Source organism: Haliotis asinina, chromosome 1 (genome assembly GCF_037392515.1).
Source record: "Haliotis asinina isolate JCU_RB_2024 chromosome 1, JCU_Hal_asi_v2, whole genome shotgun sequence".
Taxonomy (NCBI): Eukaryota; Metazoa; Mollusca; class Gastropoda; order Lepetellida; family Haliotidae; genus Haliotis; species Haliotis asinina.
The window spans coordinates 62,792,368-62,801,556 of NC_090280.1; positions in this window are offsets into that span (position 1 = coordinate 62,792,368).

A 9,189-nucleotide genomic window follows, 5' to 3' on the forward strand; every position below is an offset into this window, starting at 1 on the left:
TAGACAGATTGAAACAAATAAGTTTCAGATACTGAAGAGATTGCTTGGACTTGCATACGACGTCATTAACGTCCATTGTCGTTTACAAGCGACGTCCATGTTCTAATCGACGTTATTTGCGTATTGGAAATATCTTTCACCATCGGAGATGGCTAATGTAACAGCTCCAGATGACACGATATCGAGCTGTGTCATAGAGACCCCAGTAAAGAGTGTTTTGTTCTTCGTGGATGTAGTCGCAGTTCTTGTCAACATTGTCCATATGATAGCAGTGAAGCCTCCAAAGAAAGCCGCCAATGCGACTGACGTGTTACAGTGGGCAAAAACGACAATGGCGATGATGGCGTTGGTGGTTGTGGTGCCGTTACATGCCATGGCGTTCCCTGAGGATGAAAACTGGCCTCCATCGGGAACAGTTGCAGCAGGTAGAGAATTTGGTTTATTTTGTAGCCGGCATTGCCCGTGAAGATCCGTATAGGAAATGGTCTTTAGTAACCCATGCTTGCCGTAAGAGGTGATGGATGGGATCGGGTGATTAGACTCGCTGAACTGGTTGACACATGTCATCGTATCCCAATTGCGTAGTTAGGTGCTCATGATTTTGATCACTGGATTATCTGGTCCAGACTCGAAAGACCGCCGACATATAACTAGATTATTGCTGAGTGGGGCTTTAAACCACGAATTAATCAATCAATTGATTGATTAATTCGTGTAACCGCGTGGGGAATGCGGCGCACATGCATGCCAACAGAGAAACAGTTAGTTTTTGAATGGCTGGCTGATTTTACTCAGATTTTCTTTCGCCGCATTTATTCTAACGAAATCACGGTAGGGGACACCAGAAATGGGCTTTACACATTGTAACCATGTGTGGAAGAAAACCTGAGCCTTAGACATGACGAGCGAACGCTTTAACCACTAAGCTACTCCACCGCCCCAGTTTTTCACTTTCGTTTCCAATCTGAATCTAAAATTAAGAATACGTGCAATGGGATCGGTGGCGTAGCCTAGTGGTTAAAGCGTTCGCTTGTCACCGCGAAGGTTCGGCTTCCTTTGGATACATTGTGTCTCTCCGCTGTGATTTGGCTGCACTGTTGGTATATATAATATGATGTTGATTAGAGGCCCAGTATTTACTAGTGAAATATTAAACGTCACACTCTGATTAACGGAGTTTTCTTTTACGCCGCTTTTAGCAATATTCCAGCAACATCATGGCGCTGAGCACCAGAAATGGGGTTCACGTATTGTACCCATGTGGTGATTAAAACCCGGGTCTTCGGTGTGACGAGGGTATGTCACAGTAGCTACATGAAACAGTATAGTTAGGTCACGATACAATACGTGTTACGATGCGCAGGTCATAAATTCAAGTCAAAACGCATCGAAACGTCTTGGTGGGGAGATAGGAAGCATGGATTATAACGTGTGAAGTCCATTCCTGGTGCCGCTCGCCATGATAATGTTGAAATATTGCTAAAAGCGGTGTACAACCAAACTCACTCACTCTGTCATGGCATGATGTTGTACAAAGTGTTGTGCTTTTAAGGGGTATAGAAAAGGATTGGGTAGACGTAAGGTGTCATTACGGGTATGTTTCCGTTTAAGGTAACATTTGGTTTCAATGTTTAAACAATCCAGCCTTGGTGGATTTGGCGTCAAAATTGCATCAGCTCCAGGATGAAGATGGGTAGCTATTGGTTCCATGCTGACACCATCCACCATTAGAGGTCGAAACTGCATCAGTTCTGAGCTTTGATTGGTTTTGAGTTTTTCTTGTTACACAAACTCATTCACTACTTTCCTGTGATCGTTGCTACCACGAACAGTAGGGTTCGCTCGTAGTCGATGCCACTCAGAGTAACCTCATTTCGAACAGTGAGTTTAGCTTTACGCCACACTCAGCAATATTCCAGCTATATGGCGGCGGCCTGTAAGTAATCGAGTCTGGACCAGATAATCCAGTGATCAACAACATGAGCATCGATCTGCGCAACTGGGAACCGATGACATGTGTCAACCAAGTCAGTCAGCCTCACCACCCGATCCCGTTAGTCGCCTCTTACGACAAGCATAGTCGCCTTTTATGGCAAGCATGGATCCTCATTTCGAATAGGAGAGGTGAAGTAACCTAGTGGTTAAAGCGTTCGCTCGATACACTGAAGACCCGGATCAGATTTCCCAAACGGTTACAATGTGTTAAACCTATTCCTGGTGTCCCCTCTCGTAGCAGTGAAAAAATATTGTCAAAGCGGCGTAAAACCCAACTCACTCACTCATTTTGGGTCACCAGACACGACCACGCCTACCAAGGAGGGTCAAAGTGAACGTTATCTCATCAGAAAATACGACACGTATTGATAACCTCAGTTTATAGTTATATTCACCATGTTTGCAACATCGTCGACAATTCGTAATCAGCGGCGCAATATGTGTTTGTCGAGCTAGGGGTGAGGTACATATAGGCGATTCTAATACCCCGATGGGTTGCGGGGTAACCTAGTAGTTAGGCGTTGGCTCGTCGTGCCCAAGACCCGGGTTCGATTCCCCACATGGCTATAATGCGTGAAACCCTCTCTGGTGTTCCCCGTTGTGATATTGCTGCAATATTGCTGAAAATGACGTAGACCCTCATTTTCTAACAATCTATAGTCCGCTTTGCTTAAATGCGGTCCTAAGAAGTGCATTCAGCTCGTAAACTAATAAACATATAATACTAAATGGAACGCTGATCATAATCAAAACATCAGGCCAACTCAGTGCTTCTTTTTCTAAAATTTATGTCCTAAAATTTAAAAAACCCAGCTTGTTAACAAATTACCCTTAAATTTTGACACAGTTCACAATTTGTTACGAAGGAGGAGTGCAAAGTGAGGAACAGCCAGGTGTGCGTGAAGAATATGTACACGTACGCAAAGTTATTGATTTATCGATCCGTTGTACCGTCTCTATCTCTATCGTTTCTCGCACACCTGGCTGTTCCTCCTTTTACATTCCTCCCTCGTAACAAATAGTAAAGTGTGTAAATATTTTAAAGACCTTTTTATTTTTAGGACATAGATTCTGCAAAAACCTCACAGAGTTGGTGTGATGATTTAGTTATGACCAGCTTTTCATTTAGTATTATATACTATCAAAAAATGAAATGAAATGAAATGAAATAAAATAAAATAAAGAAACGCATAGACGAGAAAATGAATGGTGCGAAAATGTGTTTTCACACTTGTATAACTCGACCACAAATAGACTTTAGTGCATGCATTCGTAACTACTCGCCTCTCTCCGTAACCTGCAAGAAGGAATGACCCGATTAGTTACGAATGGCTTGAAAACAGAGTTATCTTCCCATGGAAATAGTCCGTCAATCTAGACTAGTTTCATCTCCGCGCCCGTTTGCGCTTAGACAAGGCCCAGTCGTAAACATGGCCACGAGAGGGGTACGAGACGCCACCCGGCCTGCCGGAATGACCCGTGTAGTTACGAATGTAGTGCATGAAATGTTACACCAGTGCAGAAGACGGTAATGTCTACTACAACCAGGTGGATACTTTTAGATAACGGAGACCTTGAGCGCGATGGTGACGACGTAGAACGACCCCGACGTTGGGTTTCCTGGCTCTCAGACCAATCTCTTTCAGCCTGTTCCATCCAGTTTGACCGGATATCTTGTGAAGTCCAGGCACCCAGGCTGCTGTGGTCTCACCCGTGGCAGTACGATCACGCAACTGTAGTACCCGGATGTACCGATCTTGGGCTGCAGTAGTAACTCGAGGTCTGCCTGTACAGGAACGGTCATTTGTTATACCCGATTTTGTTGCAACGAGCTGCAAACAATGATATCTTGCCCAGACTAACATTCCGACGCCTGGCAGCAGAAGATTGGCATCTCCACCATGCATTCTTTCAATGGTTATGTTCCGTGTCGCAGAGTGAAGACTTGACGTAGTGAAACCCCTTCAAAACGACAGTCAGTTTCCTAAAGTAATCTGGATTTTGAATGCTCTCTCCTGCACAATTTCAACTGTTAGGTGATTTTTGTTGCGCTGTGGCGATGCCGAAATCTAAGATATCTCATCAAAATAAACATTTTCAGGTAAAATCGATTTTTTACTTGTGCACTTGTGTAAAACCATGCTATCAACATTTATGTTGCATATTTTGACGATTGTTTCAACACAATAGGTAGTTAATAGATTTTTAAAAATACAAATCGCCTATGCGTTTCTTTTTGAATATGTTTGAACCAAGCGGACTACGTAAGTTGAGCCCTGAACGGTGTTGATCGCCAATATTTTTGGTTTCATCTTCGCCAAATCTCAAACGCCTAAACATTAAAATTATAGGTCACCAAATACTCAATGCAGATGAGAAGATTGTCCAACATAACATTCTAAATTAGGGATTACACTTTCTCAATTAAGTACAGATTCTAGCACTTTTGAGGGGAAGCTGGGCCCCATCTGCTACCCACCTGTAAGGAACGATCAAGCCACTCAGCCATCACATTGCCGAGATGACATACTTTTCGCACCCCTCCGAGTGTAATTTGGCACTGTTCATCTGATTCTCAAATGTTACAAATTCTCAGATACTAGTACATTTGGGAGGGTGAGCCCTGTCTGGGGTTGGGTGGCGTGAATGAACGAACGAATAAAACCAACACAAGGACATAACAGTGTGCGATATAGTTTTCAAGGTTTGCTAGCCAGTCGGGCTAGTTATGCCTGAGAGTTACTAGCTCACAAAATAATTCATGATCTTGCAAGATTTAAAAGTCTATTATAACTTAACACGTCACATAACACCCCACATAATTTCACCAGCCAGTCGGGCCAGTGGCTGTGGGGATTTACTGGCCCGACTGGAATTTTACTAGTCACGAGCTACCGTGTCAGTGATTATTTCACACACTGGAACATACTCAATATTCCAACCACATACGTTGGATGGTGGTTGGGTAAAAGCGGTTAAAGCGTTTTGTCGTTACGTCAAGACGTCGATTCCCAACATGGGTACAAGGTGTGAAGTCAATTTCAGTTGTCCCCCTCAGTGATATTGCTGGAGTAATGCTAAACTAACTCACTCATGCAACTGGTATACTGTTAGAATATGCTCACTCACTCACTCATTCGTTTTAATTCCAGTTCTGCTTCAACAGTTCCTTGTCGACTTCTACCCCATGGGCCTTTTGGCGCTGGCAGTGACTCGTCTCAGGATATGCTTATGCAAAGGAAATGCTGACGTGCTCATAACAAAGATGTCTGCCTTGCTTACCTTGGGACTGTGTTTGCTACCTTTAAGCATCAGTGTCCTCCTCAACGCTTTCATCTCCTTGTCCAACATCGCCGATTCCGTTAGTTCCTGCTTTGTCCAGTACTCCAGCAACATGACACGAACACCGGGTCAGAACCTCCAATATTGGTTCAATCTCTTCATCATTATAGCGTTCGACATCCTTCCCATCTTCTTGACGTTTGTGCTGTACGGCGTCGTTCAGAAGACGTACCGTAAATCTCAGAGCAACCTACAACGACGGCGAACACATTGCACTATCCAACAAAGACGTATGACCATCGTGCAACACAGTCGCAAAGGTGGCCGATCCATAACTTGGTCTCTCTGTCTCTCGGCCTTTCCGATCTTCGTTGCCTGGACACCTTACGTTGCCCTACGACTGACGTCGTGGTTGGAAACGAGCTTGAACCCAGGCATCCATCATGTATTGACCCTTTTCTGCATTGTGTTCCTGTACTTGCTGTCTCCTGTTGGCGAAGGGTTGCTTCTCAGTCAGAAACGAGAGAACGTGTCGGAAATCTTCAAGTTGGCCTATGCTGCAATTCAGGTGAGATTTAGGGTAGAACCTTTACCCAGGTCTGGTACTGAGTTTGCTTACAATGATTTCATCGCTGGACAAATTGGGCATACACCCAGACAGCCATCCCAGCCTGACGAAGCACAAACTCCAATTTTCTTCCTGGAGAACGACAAACAACTCCTCCAGAATGACGAATCCCAACACAGCCTCACACGCCCAAAACAATGGATCTTGCAGCAACAAGATTCCCATATTGGTAATGGCGGCCAAACTGTGATCTGCGGTTCTCCTAAGAATACTACACCTGTAGCAGCGAAGAAGAGAAAGGTTTGCTTCTCCACTGACGTGGACGAAGACGAGTGTCCCCTGGATATCAATGATGAGCAAGGGCAAAGAAGAAACGTATCTTGGAGGAAGCTGTCAGTCTCACGCAAGATATCAACGGAACGCAAAGTGTCGAAAACAAGCCTGATATACACACCACCCTTCTCGCCTTGCAAATTTTCTTTTCCGGCTGATCATTGTGATGATTTTGGGTCAAACTGCTGCTGTCAGGAGAATCATATGACATGCCTGAACTGTCATATTTATCAAAGGAGAAAAGTTCATTTGCCACGGTTATCTGATTTTGAGCATAATTTGCAATGTTACTCCAATGACTGCAAATGTATGGGATGCAGTCACCAATATTGTTGTCACCTTCATATGAGTCCCCACAAGATGAACAGATCACCATTATGTCACCGGAACATTTGTAAGGAAACTAGTCCGACTCTATACCGTCCGGGGAAGGGTAGAACCAGGCACTTGGGTAAGACTGACAGCCGGCAAGGAAATTCTCCAGAAGCATCAACGAATCCAACATATTCCTCAACTGAAACAGTGTTTGGGGACATGTGTCCAATGTCACGGGTTGAGTTGGGCATCCATGGATCTCAAAATGAAGCTCGTCATGACGAAAGCTCCGTCTCAGAGAATGTAACAGGACCGCACTCGGAGCAGTCGCCTGCTTCTGAAATCCGTTCTTAAGGAATGTTTACGTGGAAGTTGCGGGGATCTGCGTCGGTCTGCGCTCCAATACAAGACCCTTGTCGGCGTTGTGAAATACTACATCTGGGATACCGCCAGCAGCCTATCTTGTCAACCCCAACCCTGCTAACTCTGAAGAAGCAGCAGGCTGGTGGAGCGGGTTCCATCTGTAGAAGGGCTACACATTTGATAACAGGCTTATAGCCATGGATACTGCAGTCTACATCACCGTAGAAGGGTTGTTCATTTGATAACAGGCTTACAGCCATGCAAAGAGTAGCCTACAGCACTGTAGAAGGGTTGTTCATTTGATAACAGGCTTACAGTCATGCATACAGTAGCCTACAGCACTGTAAAAAGAGTTGCACATTTGATAGCAGGCATATAGCCAGGTATAATGCAGCCTACAGCAACGTATAGTTTGGCATGAAAGGCATGCGGACCCGGGTTTTTTTTGTAGATAACTCTTCATCCAATGATCCGATAGAGATCTCAAACTTTTGTTTGTTTCTCTGAGTTGTTCAACATGAACCACAAAACCCACTATTTGAGGATGACCCTTTAGGTTAAAATATTTAAATTTGTAATGTTAATGCCATATTTTGCGTATGCAGTACCTAAGTGGAAATGCACAGACAGAAGAACACAGACAGTATATTTACACTAAATCATTAATCGGAAGACCTATATTAAGAAAGCAAAAACTTTTAAAGCCCCGTTCCCTCGGACACAAGTACACACAATCATGCACACTCATTGAAGAAAAGATATAATGAAGACAAAAGTGTTATGTTTACATTCCAAATTAAGCAATGCATGTCTAATAGCTTTAAGCATATAGATAGTTAATATTTATATTTTCATGATAGTTTCATGTGGGTGTTTCATATTACACTTTAAGTCGTTGGAATCAGTCAGTGCTTTCATTGTTAAAAGGTTTTTGATTTCCTATAGCATACCTGACTGAATACTATTATTACCTGTAAATATAATAACAAAATTAAACTGCATCAAGTTCACTCCATTCTTCCACAGAGGAGTCATCAAGTGTCCAAACGAAAGACAACTGGATTAACTGTTTGCCCATTCAAGCCACCTTTGAGCCAGTACTCTTTCTCCACCTTCTTGACATGTTCAACACATGCAAGCCAGTGTGCAATGTCAATGTGAGTGGAGGTTTGTTAGTACAACTGTGGTTTAGTGACCTTAATTGAAAACTGTGTATTGTTATTTGTTAGCCATTGCTGCATATACGACTTCTTTGTATTGGAAGTTGGCCACCTATTGTTTGGATCTCGAACACTGTGATGGGGAGCACTGTCCATGGCAACAGGACTTTTGTCTGGCAGAGCTGGCAACAATTGTTCCTCAAAATACTGCGAGATCCGTTGAGTTCATTTCTGTGTGATAGCCCCTACCATCTGTACTCTTTGCCGTCAATATCAGATCACACCCAGGTTGGAATCCACGGTGGGAACCAGCATAAGAACGATTAAACGTTCACCTTTGCCTGTGATTTTCCTACCATCACTGGAATCAGTAGGTAGCCAATGTCTGACAGCAGTATGGTTTGCATTGGCGCAGGTCTCATCCAGATATATAGGTTCGAACCCATCCTCTGTTGCCTGATTAATTTCTCTCAGATGGTTACATCTTATTTTTACAATATCAGATCTCTCACACATTACAGAAGTTATCTGCTTGATACCTTCTTGTGCGTGTATCCAAATTTGAGCAGTAGTTTGCTTAGCATAAACCTAGAAACAGTAATGTCGTGATCCTCTGCAAGGATGAGTTTTAACTTTCTTGTGTACAGGTGTTCATTTCTAGCAAATAGCCAGCGAATGACATCTCTGATGACCCTGGTGTCAAAAGAATCTAACCTTGGATGCCTACCTTTTTGAACAAGGTTTTGTTTTTTGGTTGTTGGTTTATGTCTCACAGTGTTTAGCACGGTGGTCTTTTTCATGCCAAGAGCGGAAATGGTAAGTTTCGTGTAATCCGTTTGCTCTCTCTTTTTTTTAAAAAAATAAACACCTTTCTAATTAAACGATTAGCATCATGTGAATAAGCTTTCATGAGGACAGCTAGAAGTATTTAATGTGAATGATCCAAATGGTCTATCATTGTGCAGTGAATAGGTAATTATCATGAACTGCACGTCATTTACCGTCCTGACCCAATACTGCCCGTGTTACAGGCCATTGCACGGTATACTGCGGTCTAAAGCATCTACTCGTTAAACGTAAAAGACCCCCAGTGCAATCCGTCATGGTGTGGGGTGACATTTCTGGCCAGAGAACAAGATCCAAAGACATTCGATGCTCAAGGATTCTAGGATG